At 34.7% G+C, this 23,332-nt stretch overlaps 1 protein-coding gene across 4 annotated transcripts in view; it reads right to left on the bottom strand.

Moving 5' to 3' along the window:
• Nucleotides 1–23,332, bottom strand: part of LOC136041239 (uncharacterized) — a 61,826-nt gene that overhangs the window by 37,328 nt on the left and 1,166 nt on the right. For 2 of the 4 annotated variants that reach the window (XM_065725836.1, XM_065725838.1), the window contains exon 1: nucleotides 2,365–2,540. The exons of the other annotated variants lie outside the window; for them this stretch is intronic. The gene's annotated coding sequence lies outside the window, so the exon portion shown is untranslated. Of the gene's footprint in view, nucleotides 1–2,364; nucleotides 2,541–23,332 lie in introns of those variants that run through there. 4 annotated transcript variants of the gene reach the window in all.

Here is a 23,332-nt window from a genome sequence, read left to right as displayed (position 1 = left end):
ATACCAATAGTTACATAAAAAAATTGCATTTTAATGCTGATTTTAAATATATAACTTTCATTAAGTTTAGTTTTACCCATCAAAAGTTACGAGCCTGAGAAAATTTGCCTCATTTTAGAAAATAGCAGGAAACACCCCCTAAAAGTAATACAACCTTAACGAAAATCACACCATTAAATTCAGCGTATCAGAGAACCCTATTGTAGAATTTTCAAGCTCCTATCTACAGGATAGACAGATCACGGATGCGTGTTTATTTGTTTTTTTTGTTGTTTTTTCCCAGGGGTGATCTTATCGACTCAGTGGTCATAGAATGTCACGAGAGGGCTCATTCTAACGGAAACTAAAAGTTTTAGTGCCCTTTTTAAGCGACCAAAAATTGGAGGGCACCTAGGCCCCCTCCCACGCTCATTTTTCCCCCAAAGTCATCGGAAGCCATTTTTTCACCATAGTCAAAAAACCTAATAACTATGTCTTTAGGGACGACCTAATCCCCCAAAGTCCCGTGGGAGGGGCTGCAAGTTACAAACTTTGACCGTTGTTTACATATACTAATGGCTATTGGGAAGTATACAGACGTTTTCAGGGAGATATTTTTGGTTTGGGGGGGGGGGAAATTTGTCATGGGGGAAGATAATTTCAATGAAAGGGGCGCAGGACTTTCTAGCATTATTAAAAAAAACAATGAAAAAATGAAAATGAAAAGTTTTTTCAACTGAAAGTAAGGAGCAGCATTAAAGCTTAAAACGAACTGAAATTATTACGCATATGAGGGGTTCACCTCCTCGTAATACCTTGCTCTTTACACTAAAGTATATTTAGTAATTTCAACTATTTATTCTACGCCTTTGGGACTCAGGGGTCATTCTTAAGGAATTGGACAAAATTCAAGATTTAGTGTAAAGAGCGAGGTATTGACGAGGGGGTGAACCCCCTCATATACATAATAAAAACATACGAATATAGAATTTTTTTACGTAATTCGTAAGTTACGTATATTTTTTACAAATGAAAACGTTCGTAAAAAATTAAAAGTTCTAGTTGCCTTTTTAAGTAATAAAAAAATTGAAGGGCAATAGGCATCCTCCACCGCTCTTTTTTTCTCAAAATCTTGAAATTAAAACAATGAGAAAGCCATTTAGCCAAAATAAATTAATATGTAGATTTCGTTTTAATTATTTATGTGCGGAAAGCCAAAATCAAAACATGCATTAATTCAAAAACGTTCAGAAATTAAATAAAAAAACAAGTTTTTTTTAACTGAAAGTAAGGAACGACACTAAAACTTAAAAAGAATAGAAATTACTCCGTATATGAAAGGGGCTTTAAAAAGTTTACCGTTTTAAAAAGTAGAGTTAAGAGAAAGAGTCAAACTAAAGTTTGAAAGGTCAAGATCTGATCACCCGTTCGTAAGTTACAAATACCACATTTTTTCTAATTTTTCCGAATTACTACCCCCCCCCCCCGAATTCCACCAAAGAGAGAGGATCCGGTCTGGTTATGCCAATCACTTATCTTGGACTTGTGCTTATTCTTCCCACCAAGTTTCATCCTGATTTCATCCTTTAAGCGTTTTCCAAGATTTCTGCCCCCCCCCCCAATGACACTGGATCCAGTCCGGATTTAAAATAAGAGATCTGAGGTACGAGTCCTTTCTAAATATACAATTTCATTAAGATCCGATCACTCCTTCGTAAGTTAAAAATACCTCATTTTTTCTAATTTTTCAGAATTAACTCCCCCAAAGAGAGTGTATCCGTTCCGGGTATGTCAATCCCGTTTCTAGGACTTGTGCTTATTTTTCTCACCAATTTTCATCCCGATCCCTCTTCTCTAAGCGTTTTCCAAGATTTTAGGTCCCCCCCCCCAATGTTACCGGATCCGGTCGGGGAGAGCTCTGAGACTCGATATCCTTCCAAACATCAAATTTCATTAAGATCCGATCTTCCTTTCGTAAGTTAAAAATACATAATTTTTTCTAATTTTTCCGGTTTACCGTCCTCCAACTCTCCCCCAGATGATCGAATCGGGAAAACGACAATTTCTAATTTAATCTGGCGTGGTTCCTGATGCGCCTGACAAGTTTCATCGTCCTAGCTTACCTGGAAGTGCCTAAACTAGCAAAACTGGGACAGACAGACAGACAGACCGACCGACCGACCGACAGAATTTGCGATCGCTATATGTCACTTGGTAGATACCAAGTGCCATAAAAATAACTCGAAATCTCCTCACAAGAGACTCACCGCGCTGATCAATAGGAATAGGTAAAAGATAATCATTTGCAACAATTGAACGAATGGTTTCCCACATTTTGGTGGGATTATTTTGATCACTATTAAAACAACTAAAGCAATAACTTACCTTCTTTTGGCTATCCTCGAAAAATTTATACAAAGTAACACCTAAATTCTTGCAAGTTAGTCTATCAGTTTCACTCCAACTAATAATGGGTAATTCTTAAAGTTTATACCTCTTATTAACGGAATTAGACAAAAGTACCATTCAAAGTTTCAAGAATCATATATTTTGTCTGTCTTAGACATATTTTCAAATAAGGTTACCCCCTTCAAATACCTATTTCTCACTTTATCCGAAACAATATAGTATTGATTAAAAAATGATCAATCTATTTTGCTTGAACTACTCCTAAAGTTATCTAAAAATGTAGCATTAATAAAAGAGTGATTAGACTAGTAATTTGCTTGTTTACTCGAAAAACCCTGGATATCAAACATTGTCAAAACAATAAAAAACCGATCAGAACAAAAACAACATTCGGCATTGTAAAAGACTTGAGATAATTAAATTGTATTATTGATTCAAGTCATAAAGATTCCTATTATACAGTGAAAATATTAACTGAAGTAGTCAAATTAAAATGGAATACTAAATTGCAGAATTTACGTCAATTTTGTTTGTCTACTTTATCAAAACCTTTCGGCATAGGCAGCGCAATAACACTGCCTATGTAAAGAGCAAAATGGACTATGAATAATTTATTTGCTTTTTTCATCAGGTTACTCTGCATAAACAAAATTGTTGTAGATACTTAGGAGGGGCTCATATGATTGGAAACTGAAAGTTCTAGTGCCCTCTCTAAGAGTCGAAACTGATTGAAGGTCAAAAAGGCTCCTCATACTTGATAGATGCCAGCCCCCTTCGACATTGATCAAAATTTGAGATATCCATTTGGTTCAAAATAGCCGTAAGGACTAGTGACTAAGCCTCCAGAGATGATGCGACCCGCCAGACTCCAGCCTATAGGACAAGGGTTGTAAATTATGCGATTTACCAATTGTCAAACAGTTCGTCGTAACGAACTGTATATAAGGATCGATGCGGCTCAATAATAACCGAAACTCTAAGAAACCAAGTCTTGATAACAATAGATACATCAAAAGAATCAAATTTTGATGCTTATTCCAAATATGTAAAATTCATCAAGTTTAATGTTACCCATCAAAAGTTACGAACCTGGGAAAACATAACCAATTTTCGGAAAAAGGGGGAAAACACCTCAAAAACATTAAGTGATTTAATCAAATTCCCACCACCATATTCAGCATATCAGAGAACCTTACTGTAGCGGTTTCAAGCACCCACATGCAAAAATGCAAAATTTTGCATTTTTTTTGCGAGAAGAAAGATCACGTATGCGTGTTTAAGGATCAGGAGATGGCTCATTTGATACGAGATTCAAAAATTTCGAGACAGACATTTTATTTAGCTTAGTTGAAATATCTAATGACTGTGTCTTTGAGGAAGACTTGACCCTCCAGAGTCCCCGAGGAAGGGCTGCAAGCTATAAACTTTGTTTACATATAGCATTGGTTATTGGGAAATATACAGATATTTTTTTAGGGAGATTTTTCTTGTTAGGGGGGGGGGGTGGAGAGCTACGTGCCAGGATATTTCTATGGAGAAACTTTTCGTGGGGAAGCAAATTTTCCATGGAGGGCGAGCCGGATGTTCGTGCATTAAACGATCGATAAAACGATCAGAAATTAGACAATAAAAACAAGTTTTTTTTAACTGAAAGTAAGGAGCAACATTAAAACTTAAAATGATTTTTTTTTAACTTTTCAGTTTTTTTTCGTTTCAGGAGTCATTCTTAAATATATGTAACAAAAAGTCAAACTTTAGTGTAAAACGCGAGATATTGAGGAGGGGGCAACCCTCTCATACACGTAATGATTTCTGTTCGTTTTAAGTTTTAATGTTAAAACTTCAGTTGATTATTCTCCTTACTTTCAGTTGATAAAAGCTTATTTTTTTAAAGTCTAATTTACCTATAGGATTTATCAGAGGCAATTCTATAGCGCCAACTATAGTAAAAAACCATAAGGCTTCAATGTTTTATTATTTTTTTATCCCGAAGGCACTTCATATAGAAGAAGTGGTCATATAGTGGTTTAAAAACCTCGTGGTCATCCTAAATTAAATCATTACTAGAACAAGAGTCAAGAGCTCGTATGGCACTTATGACGAGGTCGGAAGAGCCAAGAGCTTCTTCTCACCAAGTTTCATCATGATCTCTCCACTCTAAGCGTTTTCCAAGATTTCCGGTTTCCCCCTCCAGCTCCCTCCAATGTCATCGGATCCGGTCTGGATTTAAAACAAGAGGTCTGAAATACGATTTTCTTCTAAATATCGAATTTCATTGAAGTCCGATCACTCGTTCTTAAGTTATCAATACCTCATTTTTTTCTAATTTTTCCGAATGAGCCCCCCCCCCAAACTCCCCAAAAGAGAGCGGATCCGTTCCAGTTATATAAGTATTGGAATAAGATATTCCAAAAGGAAAATGACTACACCTCCGGGGTTGACAAAACACCCGAAAGCACCCGAGGCAAGGGTTATAATAACATATAGGATTTTTATGGAAAGAGTGGTCGTATTAATTTTGGATGGAGCTCATCAAACAGTTTGTGGTAACGAACTGTAGCAAGGAGCGACCCGGCTCAACAGTAACCGAAACCCTAAAAAATGGAATTTTGATATCAATAGTTACATCAAAAGAATTGCATTTTAATGCTGATTTTAAATATATAAATTTCATCAAGATTAGTCTTACCCATCAAAAGTTATGAGCCTGAGAAAATTCACCTCATTTTAGAAAATGGGGGAAATCTAAAAGTCATAAAATCTTAACGAAAATCACACCATCAGATTCAGTGTATCAGAGAACCCTATTGTAGATGTTTCAAGCTCATATCTACAAAAATGTGGAATTTCGCATTTTTTGCCAGAAGACAGATCAAGGATGCGTGTTCATTTGTTTTTTGGTTTGTTGATTTTTTCCAGGGGTGATCGTATCGACTCAGTGGTCCTAGAATGTCGCGAGAGGGCTCATTCTAACGGAAATTAAAAGTTCTAGTGCCCTTTTTCGGTGACCAAAAAATTGGAGGGCACCTATGCCCCCACCCACGCTCATTTTTCCCCAGAGTCACCAGATCAAAATTCTGAGATAGTCATTTTATTCATGATAGTCAAAAACTTAATAATTATGTCTTTGGGGACGACTTACTCCCCCACAGTCCCCGTGGGAGGGGTTGCAAGTTACAAACTTTGACCTGTGTTTACATATAGTAATGGCTATTAGGAAGTGTACAGACGTTTTAAGGGGGATTTTTTTAGTTCGGGGGGAAGGGGGGAGAATTTGATGGGGGGTTACGTGGGAGGATCTTTCCATGGAGGAATTTTTCATGGGGGAAGATAATTTCAATAAAGGGGGCGCAGGATTTTCTAGCATTATTAAAAAAAAAACAATGAAAAAATAAATATGAAAAGTATTTTCAACCAAAAGTAAGGAGCGTCATTAAAGCTTAAAACGAACAGAAATTAGTACGCATATGAGGAGTTTACCTCCTCGTAATACCACGCTCCATACGCTGGAGTATTTTTTAGTAATTTCAACTATTTATTCTACGGCCTTTGTGATTCAGGGGTCATTCTTAAGGAATTGAGACAAAATTTAAGCTTTAGTGTAAAGAACGAGGTATTGACGAGGGGGTGAACCCCCTCATATTCGCAATAAAAAAATACGAATATGGAAGTTCGTTACGTAAATTAATTTGTAAGTTATGTATATTTTTTACTAATGAAAACGTTCGTAAGAAATTAAAAGTTTCAGTTGCCTTTTTAAGCAATAAAAAAATTGGACGGCAACTAGGCCTACTCCCTCGCTCCTTCTTTTCTCACAATCTTCCGATTAAAACTATGAGAAAGTCATTTAGCCAAAAAAAAATTAATATGCAAATTTCGTTTTAATTATTTATGTGCGGAGAACCAAGATCAAAACATGCATTAATTCAAAAACGTCCAGAAATTAAATAAAAAAAAACAAGTTTTTTAAACTAAAAATAAGGAGCGACATTAAAACTTAAAACAAACAGATATTACTCCGTATATGAAAAGGGCTTTGCGCTAAAATTTTTTACTATTCTAAAATGTAGAGTTAAGAGAAAGTACAAACTTTAGCGTAAAGGGTGGGCCGTTGAGGAGGAAAGGCCTTTTTCATATACGGAGTAATTCTTTCATATACGGAGTAAGGTTCCAGTTCCCTTTTTGGTGGTCAAAAGAAATTGGAGGGTAACCAGCCCCCCAATTTTTCCCAGAAATGTCCGATCAAGTTTTTAAGACAACCATTTTGTTCAGAATAGTCCAAAGGTCAAATGAAAATGATCTGAGCAAAGAGTTACCCTCTCTACTCAGCCTAAGGGACATGAACACGAGTTGCGAGTAATTCAAGTTGCTTATTGTTTAAATAAAAGTCTTTTATGAAAGAAATGGTTTTATAAAAATTGGAGGAAGTTCGCTCAATTGGAAATTTTGTGCCATTTTTAAGAATCAAAACGACTGGAGGGCAACCAGCCCCCCGACACACACACACCTTTCCCCAAATACATCAACACAATCACAACACACTATGTGATTGTTGGCTTTGAAAAAGGGAATTATCAGCAATATCTATAAACGACTCAGGGTATTAAGTGGAAACTTACAAGGTATGTTGACGAGATTTTGAAGAGAGATTGGTGGAAGACCATCTCAAACCTACTTTTCCTTTTTAGGCCCCCCTCTGCTCAACACTGATAAACATTTTAAGTTTTTGAACTCTCATTTTTTTCAAACTAGTCAAAAGGTCTAATAGCTATACTTCAGGAATGCCATGCCCCCCATAACCCAGGGTAAAGCAACCAGCCCCCCTCCCCCACACACGCCCATCATTTCCCCAAAAACGTATAATAAAAATTTTGCGATAGCCATTGTGTTCAGTACTGTTGAAAGATCAAGTAATTATGTCTTTGTGGATGTCATCCCCCCTCCCCTACAGCACTCAGGGCAAGGACTATAAGTTAAGTTATTTGCCCATTATTAACATATAAGGCTAGTATGGAACGGGTGGTCGTATAAACTTTGGAGAAGGCCATTTTGAGATAGCCATTTTAGTCCAAAGATCATAAAACAATGCCTCCAGGGTTGACACCGCCCAAGCCCAGGGGCTCTGGGCTGTAAACTATGCCCCAGGGGCATAGAGGAATTTATGTAATGGGAGGTCGCATAAGCTTCTGAGGGGGCACATTTGACTGAAAGTGGTAAGTTCTAGTGCCCTTTTCAAGAGCCAGAGGGCAAGTACCCTTCCCCTCCCTGTGCTCTCTTCTCCCAACTACATCCGATCAAAATATGTAGATAGACATTTTGTGGACAGACAATAGTTCAAATGTCAAATAACTATGCCTTCCGGGTTGCAAAAACCCCCCACAGCCCCCAGGACAAGGTGTATAAGAAATACATGTTGTTTATTGCTAACTTACCAGGTTTTTTGTGGAAGGGGCGGTGGTTTAAACTTCGGAGGAGGCTCATTCGATTTGAAATTGAAAGTTTTAGTTCCCTTTTAAGAATCAAAAGTGATCGCCTCTTTCCCCCAGACGCTTCTGATCAAAATTTTGAGATAACTATTTTTTCAAAATAGTCCAAAGGTCTCATAACTGTGGTTCCAGGTTCAATGATTAATCCCAGCCCTCGGTTCAAGGGCTTTAAGTTATGCTAGTTGCCCAATATGAACATATGTTTCATAGTGGGCATAATATAGTATTATTCTTATTTTAGACCAGGGCCCTTCGTACAGAAGGAGTTGCCGTATAAACTTCAAGAGCGACTCATTCGATCGGAGAATGCAAGTTTTAGTACCTTTTTCAATAATCGAAAATGATTAGGGGGCAGCCAGCCCCACCCACCCAATGCCAATCATTTCCCCAAATACATCCAATCCAAATTTTGATATAATCATTTTGTTTAGCGTAGTTGAAAAGCTTAGTAATTATATCCTTGAAGATTACAATCCCAAGATTACAATACAGGGTTGTGTAAGTTAAGCCCTGGGGGCGCATAAGGTTTTTTTTTTTACAAAGGGTGGCCCTGCAAACTTTGAAGTGGGCTCACTAAATCGGCAATAAGAAATTACAGTACCCTTTTTAAGTGTCAAAATGATCGGAGGGTAGCTACCCCCCCATACACACACGTCTTATTTTCCCGAGACGCATCAAATATAAATTTTCAGATAGCTATTTTATTCAAAATAGTCCAAAGATCATATAACAACGTTTTTTTGAGTTGAAACAAACCCCCGGAACCTGGAGTTTTTATGAAAGGGATGGTTTTATAGACTTCAGAGTAGACTCATTTGGTTTAGAATTGGAAGCTCTAGTTCCCTTTTAAGAGTCAAAAGTGATGAAGGCAGCTAGCCCCCATGACTAGCCTTCTTTTCACCAAACCCATCTGACAGAAATTATGAGATATCCATTTTGCTCCAAATAGTCCAAAAAATATATAACAACTCCTCCAGGGTTGACAAAGCCCCCAGAGCCCTAAGGCAAGGGCAATGAGTTGTGCCCTGGGGACATTTAAGGTTATAATGGAATGGGTAGTCGTATAAACTTTGGATGGGGCTCATTTGATTTGAAATTCGAAGTTATATTTCCCTTTTTAAGATTCGACAGAGATTCGAGAGCAACAAGCCCCACCCCTCCATGTCCATAATTTCACAAAACAAACATCCAAACAAAGTTTTGAGACATCTATTTTTTCAGATTTGCTGAAAGGCCCAGTAACTATACGGTTGGGGATGTCAACTCTTCTCCCCCTCCCAGAGGCCTTGGGGCAAGGACTGTAAGTTACCCAATTTGTTCACTGTTTTTTATTGACAAAAAGGTATACATTTTTGACTTCTTCTTTCCCAAAATATGAAGGGCATTAAGGTGAGTCTTTGAGGAAACGTCCAGGGGAGTGTTGAACTTCCAGGAAATGATAAAGGAGATGATCAAATGACCAAAAAGGGAATATTTGCATGCTACTAATACTATAACTACCACCAATGCTACTACCACCACACCCACTACAACTACTACCTCCACTATCAATAAAACTACTACTTCTATAGCAAGTACTACTGAGTTTGAGCATATTAAAATAAACATCCGAGGAAACATGAGGGGAAAGCTGAGCTAAATTAAAACATACTATGTGCATACAAATTGCTGATAGGGCGTATCAGCAATATTTTTGGATCAACTTGTTGTATGTTGGAGGGGGTGAAGAGGTAGAGAATGAAGGTGATTTTTTGTGATTATAGTTGAAATGAATTTAAGTTGGTGTTTAAGTTAAGTTGATTTATTGTTTAGTAATTTTTTTTAATCAGCTGCCATCACAAGCCCTCCAGGGCTTTCTTCCAACTGGTTGTATTTTTGTTGTCGAATATTTTTATAGTAATTATTTAAAATAAATAAAAACAAAATCAAGAGGAGACTTCAGGAGTATCATCATGAGTGGGATGTTCAGTTGACCAAAAGGCAAAATATACCTGCTACTACTGCTATTAATACTGCTGCTAATAGTACTAATAATACGCTATTACTGCTAGTACTGTTCCTACTACTATGGTACTAGTACTATTAAGGCTACGCCTACAAAGGAGAAAATTTGACAGAATACTGAGGGGGAATTTGAACTAAATCAAAACACACTATCAACATGCAGATTGTCAAATAGGGCATATGTTGAGAATGGATTTGGGTATTAAGTTGGAAATTTCAAAGAATACTTAAAGGGGAAGATCAATTGGCGAAAAGTTGCCAATTAATTATGGATGCCGCAATTAACATTACTACCACTGCTACTTTTACTAATACTATTACTGCAACTAAACTACACCAACTACTACTTAAATTGCAAAAAATTGTAAGGGCTAAAGTATCAAGATGAAAAGGGCGTCAAAAGGGGGATCAAAAGTCCAATTCAGCAATATTTTTGGAATGGCTTACTGTGTCAAGGTGAAACTTCAGGGGCATCCATAAAATGGATGTTCAACTGACCAAAAGGCAAGATGTACATCCTACTACTGCTACAACTATTACTACACTACTAAAAAATCACTAACAATGCTACTACTTCTCCTACTACCACTGCAACTATTGTGATACTAGTACTATATTAAATTAAAAAAAAACTAATTTTTTTAGCTGAAAGTAAGGAGCGACATTAAAACTTAAAACGAACAGAAATTACTCCGTATATGAAATGAGTTGTCCCCTCAGCAATCCCTCGCTCTTTACGCTAAAGCTTTTAATTGTTTTAAAAAGTAGAATTGTGGCAAAGAGTCAAACTTTAGCGTAAAGAGCGAGGGATTGCGGAGGAGACAACTCATTTCATATACGGAGTAATTTCTGTTCGTTTTAAGTTTTAATGTCGCTCCTTACTTTCAGCTAAAAAAATTAGTTTTTTTTAATTTAATTTCTGAACGTTTTTGAATTAATGCATGTTTGGTTTTGGCTTTCCGCACATAAATTATTAAAATGAAATTTATATATTAATTCTTTTTTTGGCTAAATGGCTTCCTCTTAGTTTTGATCAGACGATTTTGAGAAATAAGGGGTGGAGAAGGAGGCCTAGTTGCCCTCCAATTTTTCGTTTACTTAAAAAGGCAACTAGGACTTTTAATTTTTAACGAACGTTTTTATTAGTAAAAAATATACGTAACTTAAGAATTAACTTACGTAACAAACTTTCATAACCTTATATTTTTATTATGTACACGAGGGGGTTTGTACCCTCGTTAATACCTCGCTCTTTGCACAAAATCGTAAGTTTTGTCCCAATTATTTAAGAATGACCCCTGAATCAGAAAGGCCGTAGAATAAATAGTTGAAATTACTAAAAATACTTTAGCATAAAGAGCAAGGTATTTATCTCCTCCTAAATACCTCGCTCTTTATGCTAAAGTATTTTTAGAACCCCTCATATGCGTAATAATCTCTGTTCGTTTCAAGTTTCAATGCTACTTCTTCCTTTCATTTGAAAAAACGTTTTCATGTTTATTTTTCATTGTTTTCTTATAGTAATGCTAGAGAATCCTGCGCCCTTGTCATTGAATTTTTCTTCCCCCATGACAGATTCCTCGAAGGAAAGATCCTCCAGCATAGCCCCCTCTCCTCAGCCCCACCCCCAAACAAAATAAAATCCCACTGAAAACGTCTGTACACTTCCCAATAACCATTACTATATGTAAAACACTGGTCAAAGTTTGTAATTTGCAGCCCCTCCCCCAGGGATTGTGGGGGAGTATGTCACCCCCAAAGACATAATTATTATGGTTTTCGACTATGTTGAACAAAATGGCTATCTCAAAATTCTGATCCGTTGACTTTGGGAAAACAATGAGCGTGGGAGGGGGCCTAGATGCCCTCCAATTTTTTTGGTCACTCAAAAAGGGCACTAGAACTTTTCATTTCCGTTAGAATGAGCCCTCTTGCGACATTCTAGGACCACTTGGTCGATACGATGACCCCTGGGGAAAAAAAAAACAAAAAAACAAACAAATAAACACGCACCCGTGATTTGTCTTCTGGCAAAAAATACATAATTCCACATTTTTGTAGATAGGAGCTTGAAACTTCTACAGTAATGTTCTCTGATACGCTGAATCTGACGGTGTCATTTTCGTTAAGATCCTACGACTTTTAGGGGGTGTTTCCCCCTATTTTCCTAAATAAGGCAAATTTTCTCAGGCTCGTAACTTTTGATGGGTAAGACTAAACTTGATGAAAGTTATATATTTAAAATCAGCATTAAAATGCGATTCTTTTGATGTAGCTATTGATATCAAAATTCAATTTTTTAGAGTTTTGGTTACTATTGAGCCGGGTCGCTCCTTACTACAGTTCGTTACCACGAACTGTTTGAAAGGCTAAGTCATTGAAGAAAAAATTTGAGAGAATACTGATGGCAAATTTGAACAAATAATAGGTACTATGCAAACTTAGATTGTCAATACAATGTATCTTTAGAACTGGTTTGTGTATTAAGTTAGTACTTTCAGAGAGTGCTTAAAGGGGAGGATCAATTGACCAAAAGGCAATATGCAAACACTACCGCTAATACTACTACCACTGCTACCTTTACTAGCTCTACTGCTACTATTACTATTGCTCAAACTACTAGTTCTATTGCGACTACTTGTAAGGCTAAGAGCATTAAGATGAAAATTTCAAGGTATATAAATATACAGGTTATCAAAAGGACATATCGACAATGTCATAGCATTGGCTAATTCTATTAAGTTGAGTACTAGCACGACTGCTGTGACTACTATTACAACTATACCTAAGGGTACCATATGAAGGTAAAATTTTTAAGAGAATTTTTAAGGTGGAAGGTAAACTGAATTGCAACACGCCATCTGTATGCAGGTTGTCAAAATGGCATATAATAAATATCTTAGGAACAGTTTTGTGAGTAAACTTACACGGCTTGTTGTGGGGGTTGTTGAACTAACCAAAAGACAATATTTGTATCGTAACTACTGCTACTATTATTATTACTGCTTATGCTACTATTATTGATACTACAGCTAAGAGTGTTAAGGCACAAAGTTTGGGCAATATTGAAACTGTACTGAACTAAATCAAAACACACTATGCCCACATCGGTTGTCAAGAGGTTGTATCAGCAATGCCTGTGCAATCAAATGAATATGCAAAGTCAGTTTAATATTTTAATGTACATATGCTGATACTTATTCTTTGACATCTTAATAATTTTTGACTTATCAAAGTTGTAAAAGTGAAAACATTAAACATTTCTTTTTAGTGAAGGACAAATTAGGTTCTGGCCTTGAAAAGGCATATGGGTTGTGAGTCCTACTACTCTGTTCGTCTTGAGTTTGACTCAGCTATTTAATGTAATTCTGTTTGTTTTGGGTTTTATTTATTTATTGATGCTGATGTGTGGTAGTTTTACACTTGTTAGATTATTTGATTCTATATTTGCCTATTTTTGATATAATGGAGTTCCTTACTTTTCTTTGAGAAACTTTATTTTGTGGAAAGTTTTTTTTAATCAATATATGGAAATGGGCTGTGTAATCTTTCGAGGGGCTTATTCGATCCAAAACTGAAAATTCTAGTGAGCTTTCAAAGTGGCAGATGTGATCAGATGGTAAACTACACCCTCCCCCCTCCTTATGTCGTTTTCCCCTCAATGCATCCAATCAAAATTTTGAGACAGCCATTTTGTTCAGAATATTTGAAAACTCCCGTAACTATTTCTTTTAGGATATCCACTCGTAAGGCCATTGGGGCAAGGGGTGTAAGTTATGCAATTCACCCCTTGTTTACGTCTAGTGTTTGCTATTGAGAAAGGTCGGTACGTTTGACCTTTGGTGTCCAAAAATACAAAAGACATTCAGGTGAACCTTTCAGAAAATATTGAGTAGACTATTGAACTAAATCAAAACACATTATGTACATATGGGTTGTCGAAAGGGTGTAACTCAGGAATAACTGAGCGCATTAATTTGGAACTTTCAGAAAATGGTAAGGGAGATGATCAATTGACCAAAAATGTAATATTTGCATAATACTACAACTACTAAGACTACTACCAAAACAATTGCTGCTTCTGTAGCAAGTACTAAAGAGGCTGAGAATATTGAAGTACAAATTTGAGGAAATGTTGGGTGTGAAGTTGAACTAAATCAAAACGTACCAAGTGCATGCGTTTTGTCAAAAGGACATAAGAGCAATATCTTTGGAATGGCTTACCATGTCAAGCTGAAATTTTTAGGGCAGAATGAGGGGATGTTGAACCGGTTAAAAGGCAACATGTGCAAACTACTATTGCTCCCACTACTACTACTATGATACTAGTGCTATTAAGACTAAGGGTACAAAGTTCAAAATTTAAGAGTATACAGAGAGGAAATTTGAATTGAATCAAAAAACACTATGTGCATGCAGATTGCCAAAAGGGCGTATCTCTGGTATGGATTAGGGTAAAAGTTGGAACTCTCAAGGAATCTTTACAGGGTAAGATCAATTGACCAAAAGAAAATATTTGCATGTCACTACTACTACTACTACCACTACAGCTTCTGTAGCAAGTATTACCAAAGCTGAAGACACTGAAGTGAAAACTTGAGGAAATCTTGAGGGGAAGGTTGAACTAAATCAGAAAATAGAATATGCATAGATTGTCAAAAAAAGCATATCAGCAATATCATTGAAAATTGAAATTGATTGAATTGAAAACTAGAGGTTCTACAGCCCTTTTTAAGAATCAAAGGAGATTAGAGGTTTAACAGCACTCCCATGCCCATCAATGCCCCAAACACATCAAATTAAAATTTTGAGATAGCTACTTTGTTCAGCATAGTTGAAGAGTCCAGTAACCATGTCTTTTGGGATATCAGCCCCTCCACCACAAGAGCCCTTTTAATATCTTATAATTCCGCCCTTATCTTTGCCTCATAACCTATAAGCCCTTATAATCTTGGCTCTGATGGTTTTTTTTATACTATTCATTTTGGTAAAGAGATAAGGGGGACTTGGATGTGGTCAGATATGGAGTAAATAAGGGATTATCATTTTTCTCGTGGTATTTTGAATACTTTATTACAAAATTCTTGTGATATGAGAATAACTGACCAAATTTAGTTTCAATTCTAATTTAAACTAGGTTAAGTTTCAAATTATGTCATTCTAATGAACCATGTTATCTATTATTTTATGTTGAAATAAGAAGGGGTTAAAATACCTAATAATCTGTTGGTTCTTTTTTATCTTAATGATGATTTTGATTATTCTACAAGCGTAGAGTTGTTTTTGTTTTGAAAAAGAGATCAAATTTATAATGTTTTGACACCTAGTAATTTGCTTATAGCGGCCATTCAAAAACAATATAGGGCTACTTGGATGATGAGGAATTAATTTAGAATCTAATCTATAGCCTATTGGCAACTGTGAAAACATAGTGACGAAAGAAATGTTTGAATATTTCTTGGGGTAAAAGCATCCCAAAATATAATTTACAAAAATTACTAAACTGTAAAAAAAAAAAAAAAAAAACAACAACATACAATCAGAAATTTGCTTTTTGCATAGATTCAGTTTTTTTTTTTTTTACTTGGGCCCTTAGTGAAAGGACAATGTGAATTGTTTTCTCAATTAGGGCCTTTGAATAAAATCATAATTTACTCAATCATTATCATCAAGATAGTGTTTTAGTTCTTCTTCTTTCTTTTTTTTTCATTTTTACAGAAATGAATTAAAAACAAACAGAGATTAAATTAAAAAACAACAAATTTTTTCACAAATGTAAAGACCAAAGCTATATCTTGTGCAGGACAAAAAACTACTAGAAATTATAATGAACTAATAGCTAAAAGAAACGGATAATTAGATTTAATAAAGAGTTAAACCAATTAAAAACTTATAATGTCACAAAAATAAAACTATAAAACTGATATTCAGCTCAAACTCAAAATAAAATAGAAATTACTTGATATGTGAACTGGGAACTTATCCCCCTTGTATCCCAATTATAATTTAAAAAGACAGATATTACAGTAAAAAGAAACAGATATTAGCCTTAATAAAAACAGAACAAATAATGAATTAATAGTGTGTGCCAAAAATAAAACTGATATTCAGCTCAAACAAAAAGCTGTAGATATGCTACCAATTTGGGCAAACAGTAATAATATAGTTTTCTCAAGCCATAAGTCAATTCCTATGTTTTTCCACAAAATGCATAACCTGGCTGCTTTCAAACCTCTGGTGAAACAGAATGGAAACGTGATTATAGTTGCAGAACATGGACACTTTCTGAGAGTTGTATTTGACCAAAAAAGGACATAAAAACCCTATCTGGATGAACTGACTGGGAGTCTCAAACAAAGACAAAACTTCATTAATGCTCTCTGCCTTGGAAGAAGAAGTCCCAGCAGCCTTTACCTCAATTATTCTCAAGTCAGGTGTGATATCTAAGATAGACTATGGGTCATTTATATATAGATCTGCTAAGGTATGTCTCCTGAAGAAAATTTACACCGCCCTCCATGCAATCTTAGGAAGAGCTCTTGGTTGCCTGAAATCAACTCCTATTGCAGCTACTTATTGTGAAATGGGGATCCAGTCTCTTCACGCCAGAAGAATATATCTCCTTGCAAGACATTTTGCAAAGAAGATAAGACTCAAGAACTACATTATCTACAAAGAAATCGTTAGCCACCATAACCCTGATGTCCACTTTACCCCAACAGAGATGTCTTCTTTCCAGAGATTGCTTTGCCTTCCTGGCATGGAAGAATCCATGGAGAATGGCAGGCTGACGGTTAATTTGGATGATGATTCTCTTAGGGCATCCAAAGGAATTGGGGAATTGATTATTTCTAAGATCAGCATTGTAAAAAAAAGGAGGGTTTTCCAAATCTCTGATGAGAATTATCTTCCTAGGAGAGTTGGCAGAATATTGGGACTGCACCCACGTTCACACAGATGGCTCAAAGATGGACAAAAATGCAGTTGTACAGTAGTTATACCCTCCCAGAGCCTGTCTCCTTCCTACCATTTACCCCCTAACCTGACAATTTTCTTTGTAGAATTTATGGCAATTAAGTTTTCTCTTCCAGCCATATCAAGCCTAACATAGATCAAAAATTAGAAGTATATTGTCTGCACTGAATCACTATCAGCTTTGGATTACCTTTCACACCAGCAACACAAAGCAAGAAATGTTGCCATTGAGATTGAAAATTTAGTAGCACAACTAGCAAAAAAGGGTATATTAGTTTTATTTATATGGGTTCCAGCACAGTGTGGTATCAGGAAATGAACTAGCAGATTAGTTTGCAAAACAAGTCTTCCAACTGGGTCTGACCAATTAAACCCCTATTACTGGTCCTGAATTCCTGTCTTCAATCTCTTCAAAAATTTTGAAGGAAGAATAGGCTTGGCTCCATTCTTATCATACCCAGCTACTAGATCTCTACAATTATAAGCAGCTGTCAAAAAAATGTACCTCATATCTTGCATTCCTTTCAACCTCCCTCTTCCATCTTACATGTGGTCATGCAAAGACAAAATCAACCCTATTCCAACAGAAAATGGCCCCATCCCCATTTGCAACACATGTGGAGTGTTCAAAGACATATGTCACATCATCTTCAATGGTAGAAAATATAAAAAAGAGAGGAAAATACAAAGGAATTGCTGTGAGAAGGCATTGGGGGCATTCACAATGTGTTCTGTTCTGGGACACTACACATCTCTTCCTTGGACTAGATGACTAAGCACAAACCTTTTAAGTAGATTTGTTGACTACTGGTTTGGTTCACTAACTATAAGATTTTTTCTTCTCACTCCCCTATAACAGTTTATTTTAGAATTATCCCATTCAATATTTTATTTGTTTTTATTCTTTATACCTTATATGTTTAGATTTTTATATTTGGAAGCATGTGACAGGAATAATGTAACATTGTGTTATTTACTTTAATTGTTTTGTATATGTATTTTACTTGCTGTATGACACAGTATGGCTGCATTATTTTGACTCCTGTGTTTAATGCAGGAATTTGCTGTAGGTGAATAACCCCCTACCAATACCAAGATAAGTGATACATCATCTGGTTCAGTGAATATTGACTGAAGTGACATCCAAGCAAGTGAGTGATTACAGAAGGCACAGAAGAATTGAGTGATACAAACGCATATGACCGTTTAGTTGAACACATCATACCCTAAACAAAAACAACAACTCAAAAAACCGAAATGGGAGATGGGAGATCCTCCCTCAGGCATGCCAATTATAGGGCAAGTTGCACTTTGTTGAAACCAAATCACAAATTTCTGCTTTACTGAAGGCAATATATATTTTAAATAGTTCCTCTTTTATCATTATAACATTGAAAAATAACAAAAGCTCTGTAAATTAATGTGTTTATATTTTATAATATCAATCTAGTTCCACTAATTTCATTAATTCCAAATTTCATTAATAATTTCATCACTCTAAACACATTCCCTGCAAATGCACAAAGGAACCAAATAAATCTGTCATTGTAAAAACTTCATGTCAAAGAATAAAACGAATGTCTTCAAAGTTAAAACTATTCATTTTAAAAATGTAATTTAGGTTCCATTGGTCTATGTGTTCATATGAAATAGACCAAAAAAGAAGAATTATAGACAAAACTGTTTTTTTGAACTTGTATATTTTTATTTGCATAATCTTGGTTTTATGATTTTAGTTTTCAATTATTAGTTTTATTTAGTAATTAATTTGGCCTTTTTTTGTTGCAACATAAACAACAACAACAAAAGATCATGTCCAAGGACCAATCAATTTTTATATTCAAGAAAAAATGGTGATTTTTGTTGCTACAGAAATTCTAAATTGTGTTTCATTGGAAACAATATGTATTTTGAACAGTTTACAAACCCTTTCAGGCTTTCTTAACAGGTGCTGCAAAGTGTTTTGTATACATGTTTAAAATACAATTTATCTTTAATTTTTACAGGGTCATTTCTAGGATTTTTTTGGAAAAGGGAATATGATTTTTTTGGAGGGGGGATTTAATGCACAAAAAACTTAACAAAACATATCAAAATTTGTTTATATGCAATCTTGTATCTTTTTCATGAGCAGAATTGAACCTTTGGGCAAGAAAAGGGGGGAGATTGAAACACCCTTCCCATTGGAAGCTTATTTTGAGGGGAGTTACAAAAAAAAAAACACTTTACAAAATGCATCAAAATTTGTTTATTTGCATTTTGTATTTTTTTTTGCAAGTACAATTTAACCTTTCGGTAATGGGAGTGGGTTGGGGGGTGAGCTGAATCCTGGTAAACTCTTCAGTCTGGATGTGGCTTTGACTTTTTATTTGACAAAACATCCATTTTTTTTATTTTGCTTTTAAACTGCTTAAACTATATATTGTTTTCAAAAAGCACAAATGTGCAATGTGCTTTCAGTAAATCACAACTTGCCCTATAATCGGCATGCAAGGGGGACAACTTCTCAATTCATATATCTGGTAATTTCAATTTGTTTTGAATTTGAGTTGACTATCAGTTTTATTTTTGGTAAATTATAAGTTCATTACTGTTTTTTTTATTCAGTCTAATATCTGTTTCTTTTAACTTTAATGTCTGTCTTTTAATAACTGTTTTTTTAAACTACAATTGGGATACAAGGGAGACAATTCCCAGTTCAAATATCTAGTAATTTCTGTCTGTTTTCAGTTTGAGTTGAATATCAGTTATATTTTTGGTACTTAATAAGTAAACTATTGGTTTAATTTTTTATTAAGTCTGATATATGTTTTTTTATTATTATTATAATTTCTGATATTTTCCTGCTTTGCTCAAGGCACAGTTTAGCTCTTTATTATGAAAAAAAAAACTTTTTTTTTATTTAATCATAGGCAGTGCAATAGTGCTGCCTTAGTAAAGAATGTTGTGGGCAACATGTATTATTTATTATTATTATTTTTTTTTTCTGACCAAGGTACTTCACATAGAAGGATCTATCGTCAAAACTTTGAAATGAGCTTATTCAATTAGAAATCCTAATGCACCCCCACCATTCCAATCATTTCCTCCAATGCATCCAATTAAAATTTTGAGAATACCATTTTCTTCAGCATGGCTGAAAGGTCCAGTAATTATGTCTTCAGGGATGACAACACTCCAGAGCCCTCAGTGAAAGGTATTTTACATTTTAATAATTTTCTTCCTGACCAGTATTATTATATTTCCATGTTTTTGGTTCTTGTGTTTATTGACTTCAGAATGCAAATTCTGCCTACCTGGGGTTATGATGGCTATTTATAGACATAAAATCTTGTCTTACATTTCCTAATCACAATTGTTATAATCATCACATTATACACTCCACCACCATGATGGTGTAAGACATACACTAGCCCCAGGCCCAGACTATACATACAACTCCAAAAAAGCCCTTTAACAATAAATCCAATTTTTTTTAATTATATATTTGTTCAACTATTGTTATTGCAGCAGACTACCCACTGACAAAAAGATACAAAACTTAAACTAATGAAAAAAAAGGTATAACTCTAGTTTAGGGGCTTTTTTCCAGTTTAAAACATAATTTAGCTATAATGGAAGTTAATATATTACTTGATACCTTTTTTAGTCACCAAAAGCTTAACATATATATATATATATATATATATATATATATATATATATATATATATATATATATATATATATATATATATATATATATATATATATATATATATATATATATATATATATATATATATATATATATATATATATACAGATATATATATATATATATATATATATATATATATATATATATATATATATATATATATATATATATATATATATATATATATATATATATATATATATATATATATATATATATATATATATATATATATATATATATATATATATATATATATATATATATATATATATATATATATATATATATATATATATATATATATACATATATATATATATATATATATATATATATATATATATATATATATATATATATATATATATATATATATATATATATATATATATATATATATATATATATATATACATATATATATATATATATATATATATATATATATATATATATATATATATACATATATATATATATTATATATTATAGTGACCAAAAGCTTAACAGCATGTTTGTAAAAAAAAGGCTGGCTAGTGAGAACGCGAGCCAAGAGCTCACATGGCACTTGTAGCAAGGTTGGAAGAGCCAAGAGATTCTTCCCACCAAGTTTCATTACAATCTCTCTACTCTAAGCATTTTCCAAGATTTCCAGTTTTCCCCTCCAACTTCCCCCCCCAATGTTACCAGATCCAGCCAGGATTTAAAACAAGAGCTCTGAGACACAAGGTCCTTCTAAATATCAAATCTCATTAAGATCTGATTACTTATTTGTAAGTTAAAAATACCTAATTTTTTTCTATTTTTTCCAAACTAACTGTCCTTCCACTCCCCCAGGTGGTCAAATTGGGGAAGCAACTATTTCTAACTAATCTGGTTAGGTCCCTGATATGCCTGCCAACTTCAGATCTTCTTCATGTAGAAATTGGGATGGTCCAGGATTTGAACCCAAGATGTCTTTCCCCTAAGTGAGAATCATACCCCTAGACCACAAATCATATTTAAGAAGAACAATCATTTGTTTTATGGACAAATAAATTTCTTCTCAACTATCTTATTTGCTTGCTCCCCCCTCAGATGGTTGAATTGGGGAAGAGATTATTTCTAATTTAATCTAGTCTAATCCCTGATATGCCTGACAACATTCATTGTCCTAGCTTATCTGGATGTGCCCAAACTAGCAAATTCCCCCCAACTCCCCCAAAGAGAGCACATCTGGCCCAGTTATGTCAATAATGTATCAAAGACATGTGCTCATTCTTCCCACCAAATTTCATCCCAATCTCTACACTCTAAGTGCTTTCCAAGATTCCTGGTTTCCTTCTCTAATTTCCCCTATGTCACCAGATCCAGTTGGAATTTAAAATAAGAGCTCTGAGACACAAGGTATTTTCAAATATCAAATTTCATTAAGATCTGACCACCCATTTTTAAGTTAAAACTACATCATTTTTTCTAATTTTCTTGAATTAGCCCCCCACCAACTCCCCCTAAGAGAGCCAATCAGGTCTGGTTATGCCAATTACATATCTAGGACTTGTGCCTATTCTTCCCACCAAGTATCATCACAATCTCTCCTGACTAAGCATTTTCCAAGATTTCTAGTTTCCTCCTCCAACTCCCCCCCCATGTTGCCAGATCTGGTCAGGATTTAAAATAAGAGCTCTGAGACACAAGGTCTTTCTAAATATCAAATTTCATTAAGATCCACTCAACTGTTTGTAAGTTAAAAATTCCTCATTTTTTCTAATTTTTCTGAATTACTGAATTAGGTCCCCCATTAACTCCCCCAAAGAGAGTGGGTCCAGTCTGGTTGTGTCAACCATGTATTTCAGGACTTGTGCTTATTCTTACCACCAAGTTTCAGCCTGATCACTCTAAGCATTTTCCAAGATTTCTGGTCTCCCCCTCAACTCCTCCCAGTTACAATTTAAAATGAGAGGTCCAAGTTATGAGGTCCTTTTAAATATAAGATTTCATCATGATCCAATTGCTTGTTTGTAAGTTTAAAATATCTTATTTTTTAAATTGTTCAAAATTACCCCCCCCCCAACTCCCCTAAAGAGAGCAGATCCATTCTAGTCATGTCAATCATGTACCTAGGACTTGTACTTATTTTTACCACAAGTTTCATCCTGATCTCTCTACTCTAAGCATTTTCCAAGATTTTAGGTTTCCTCTCCAAATCCCCCCAATGTAACTGGATCTGGTCAGTATTTAAAATAAGAGTTCTGAGATTGGATTTTGGAAATTTTGAGAAGCAGGTGTTACTTATGTATAAACAATATTGGAAAGTTTGTTTGGGTAGGTATGAGCTATTGTGATGATTTTCTTACATAACTAGTTTTATAGTGTCTTTTCAGTCAATGTTTTGTTGCTACATTGTTTCACTTGTTTTGTGTGTGTCACCATAGCCCAATTGGGCTTTTGTGTGAATGAATCTATCTATCTATCTATCTATCCTTCTAAATATAAATTTCATTAAGATCCAATCACCCACTTGTAAATTAAAAATACCTCATTTTTTCTAAGTTTTCCAAATTAACTATCCCCTCACTCTCCCCAAGATGGTTAAATCAGGGAAATGACTATGTCCTAGCTTATCTGGAAGTGCCCAAACTAGCAAAACCAGGACAGAGAGACTGACAGACCAACAGAAATTGTGATTGCTACATGTCACTTGGTAAATAAAGTGCCATGAAAAATTACTATTTATAGCTTATTCAGGAATAGTAATTATTATTATCTGTAGTCTTAATAGCACAATACTATTTAG

The sequence above is a fragment of the Artemia franciscana genome, unplaced genomic scaffold (genome assembly GCF_032884065.1).
Source record: "Artemia franciscana unplaced genomic scaffold, ASM3288406v1 PGA_scaffold_1180, whole genome shotgun sequence".
Classification (NCBI taxonomy): domain Eukaryota; kingdom Metazoa; phylum Arthropoda; class Branchiopoda; order Anostraca; family Artemiidae; genus Artemia; species Artemia franciscana.
This window is presented reverse-complemented; position numbering and strand designations above follow the sequence as displayed.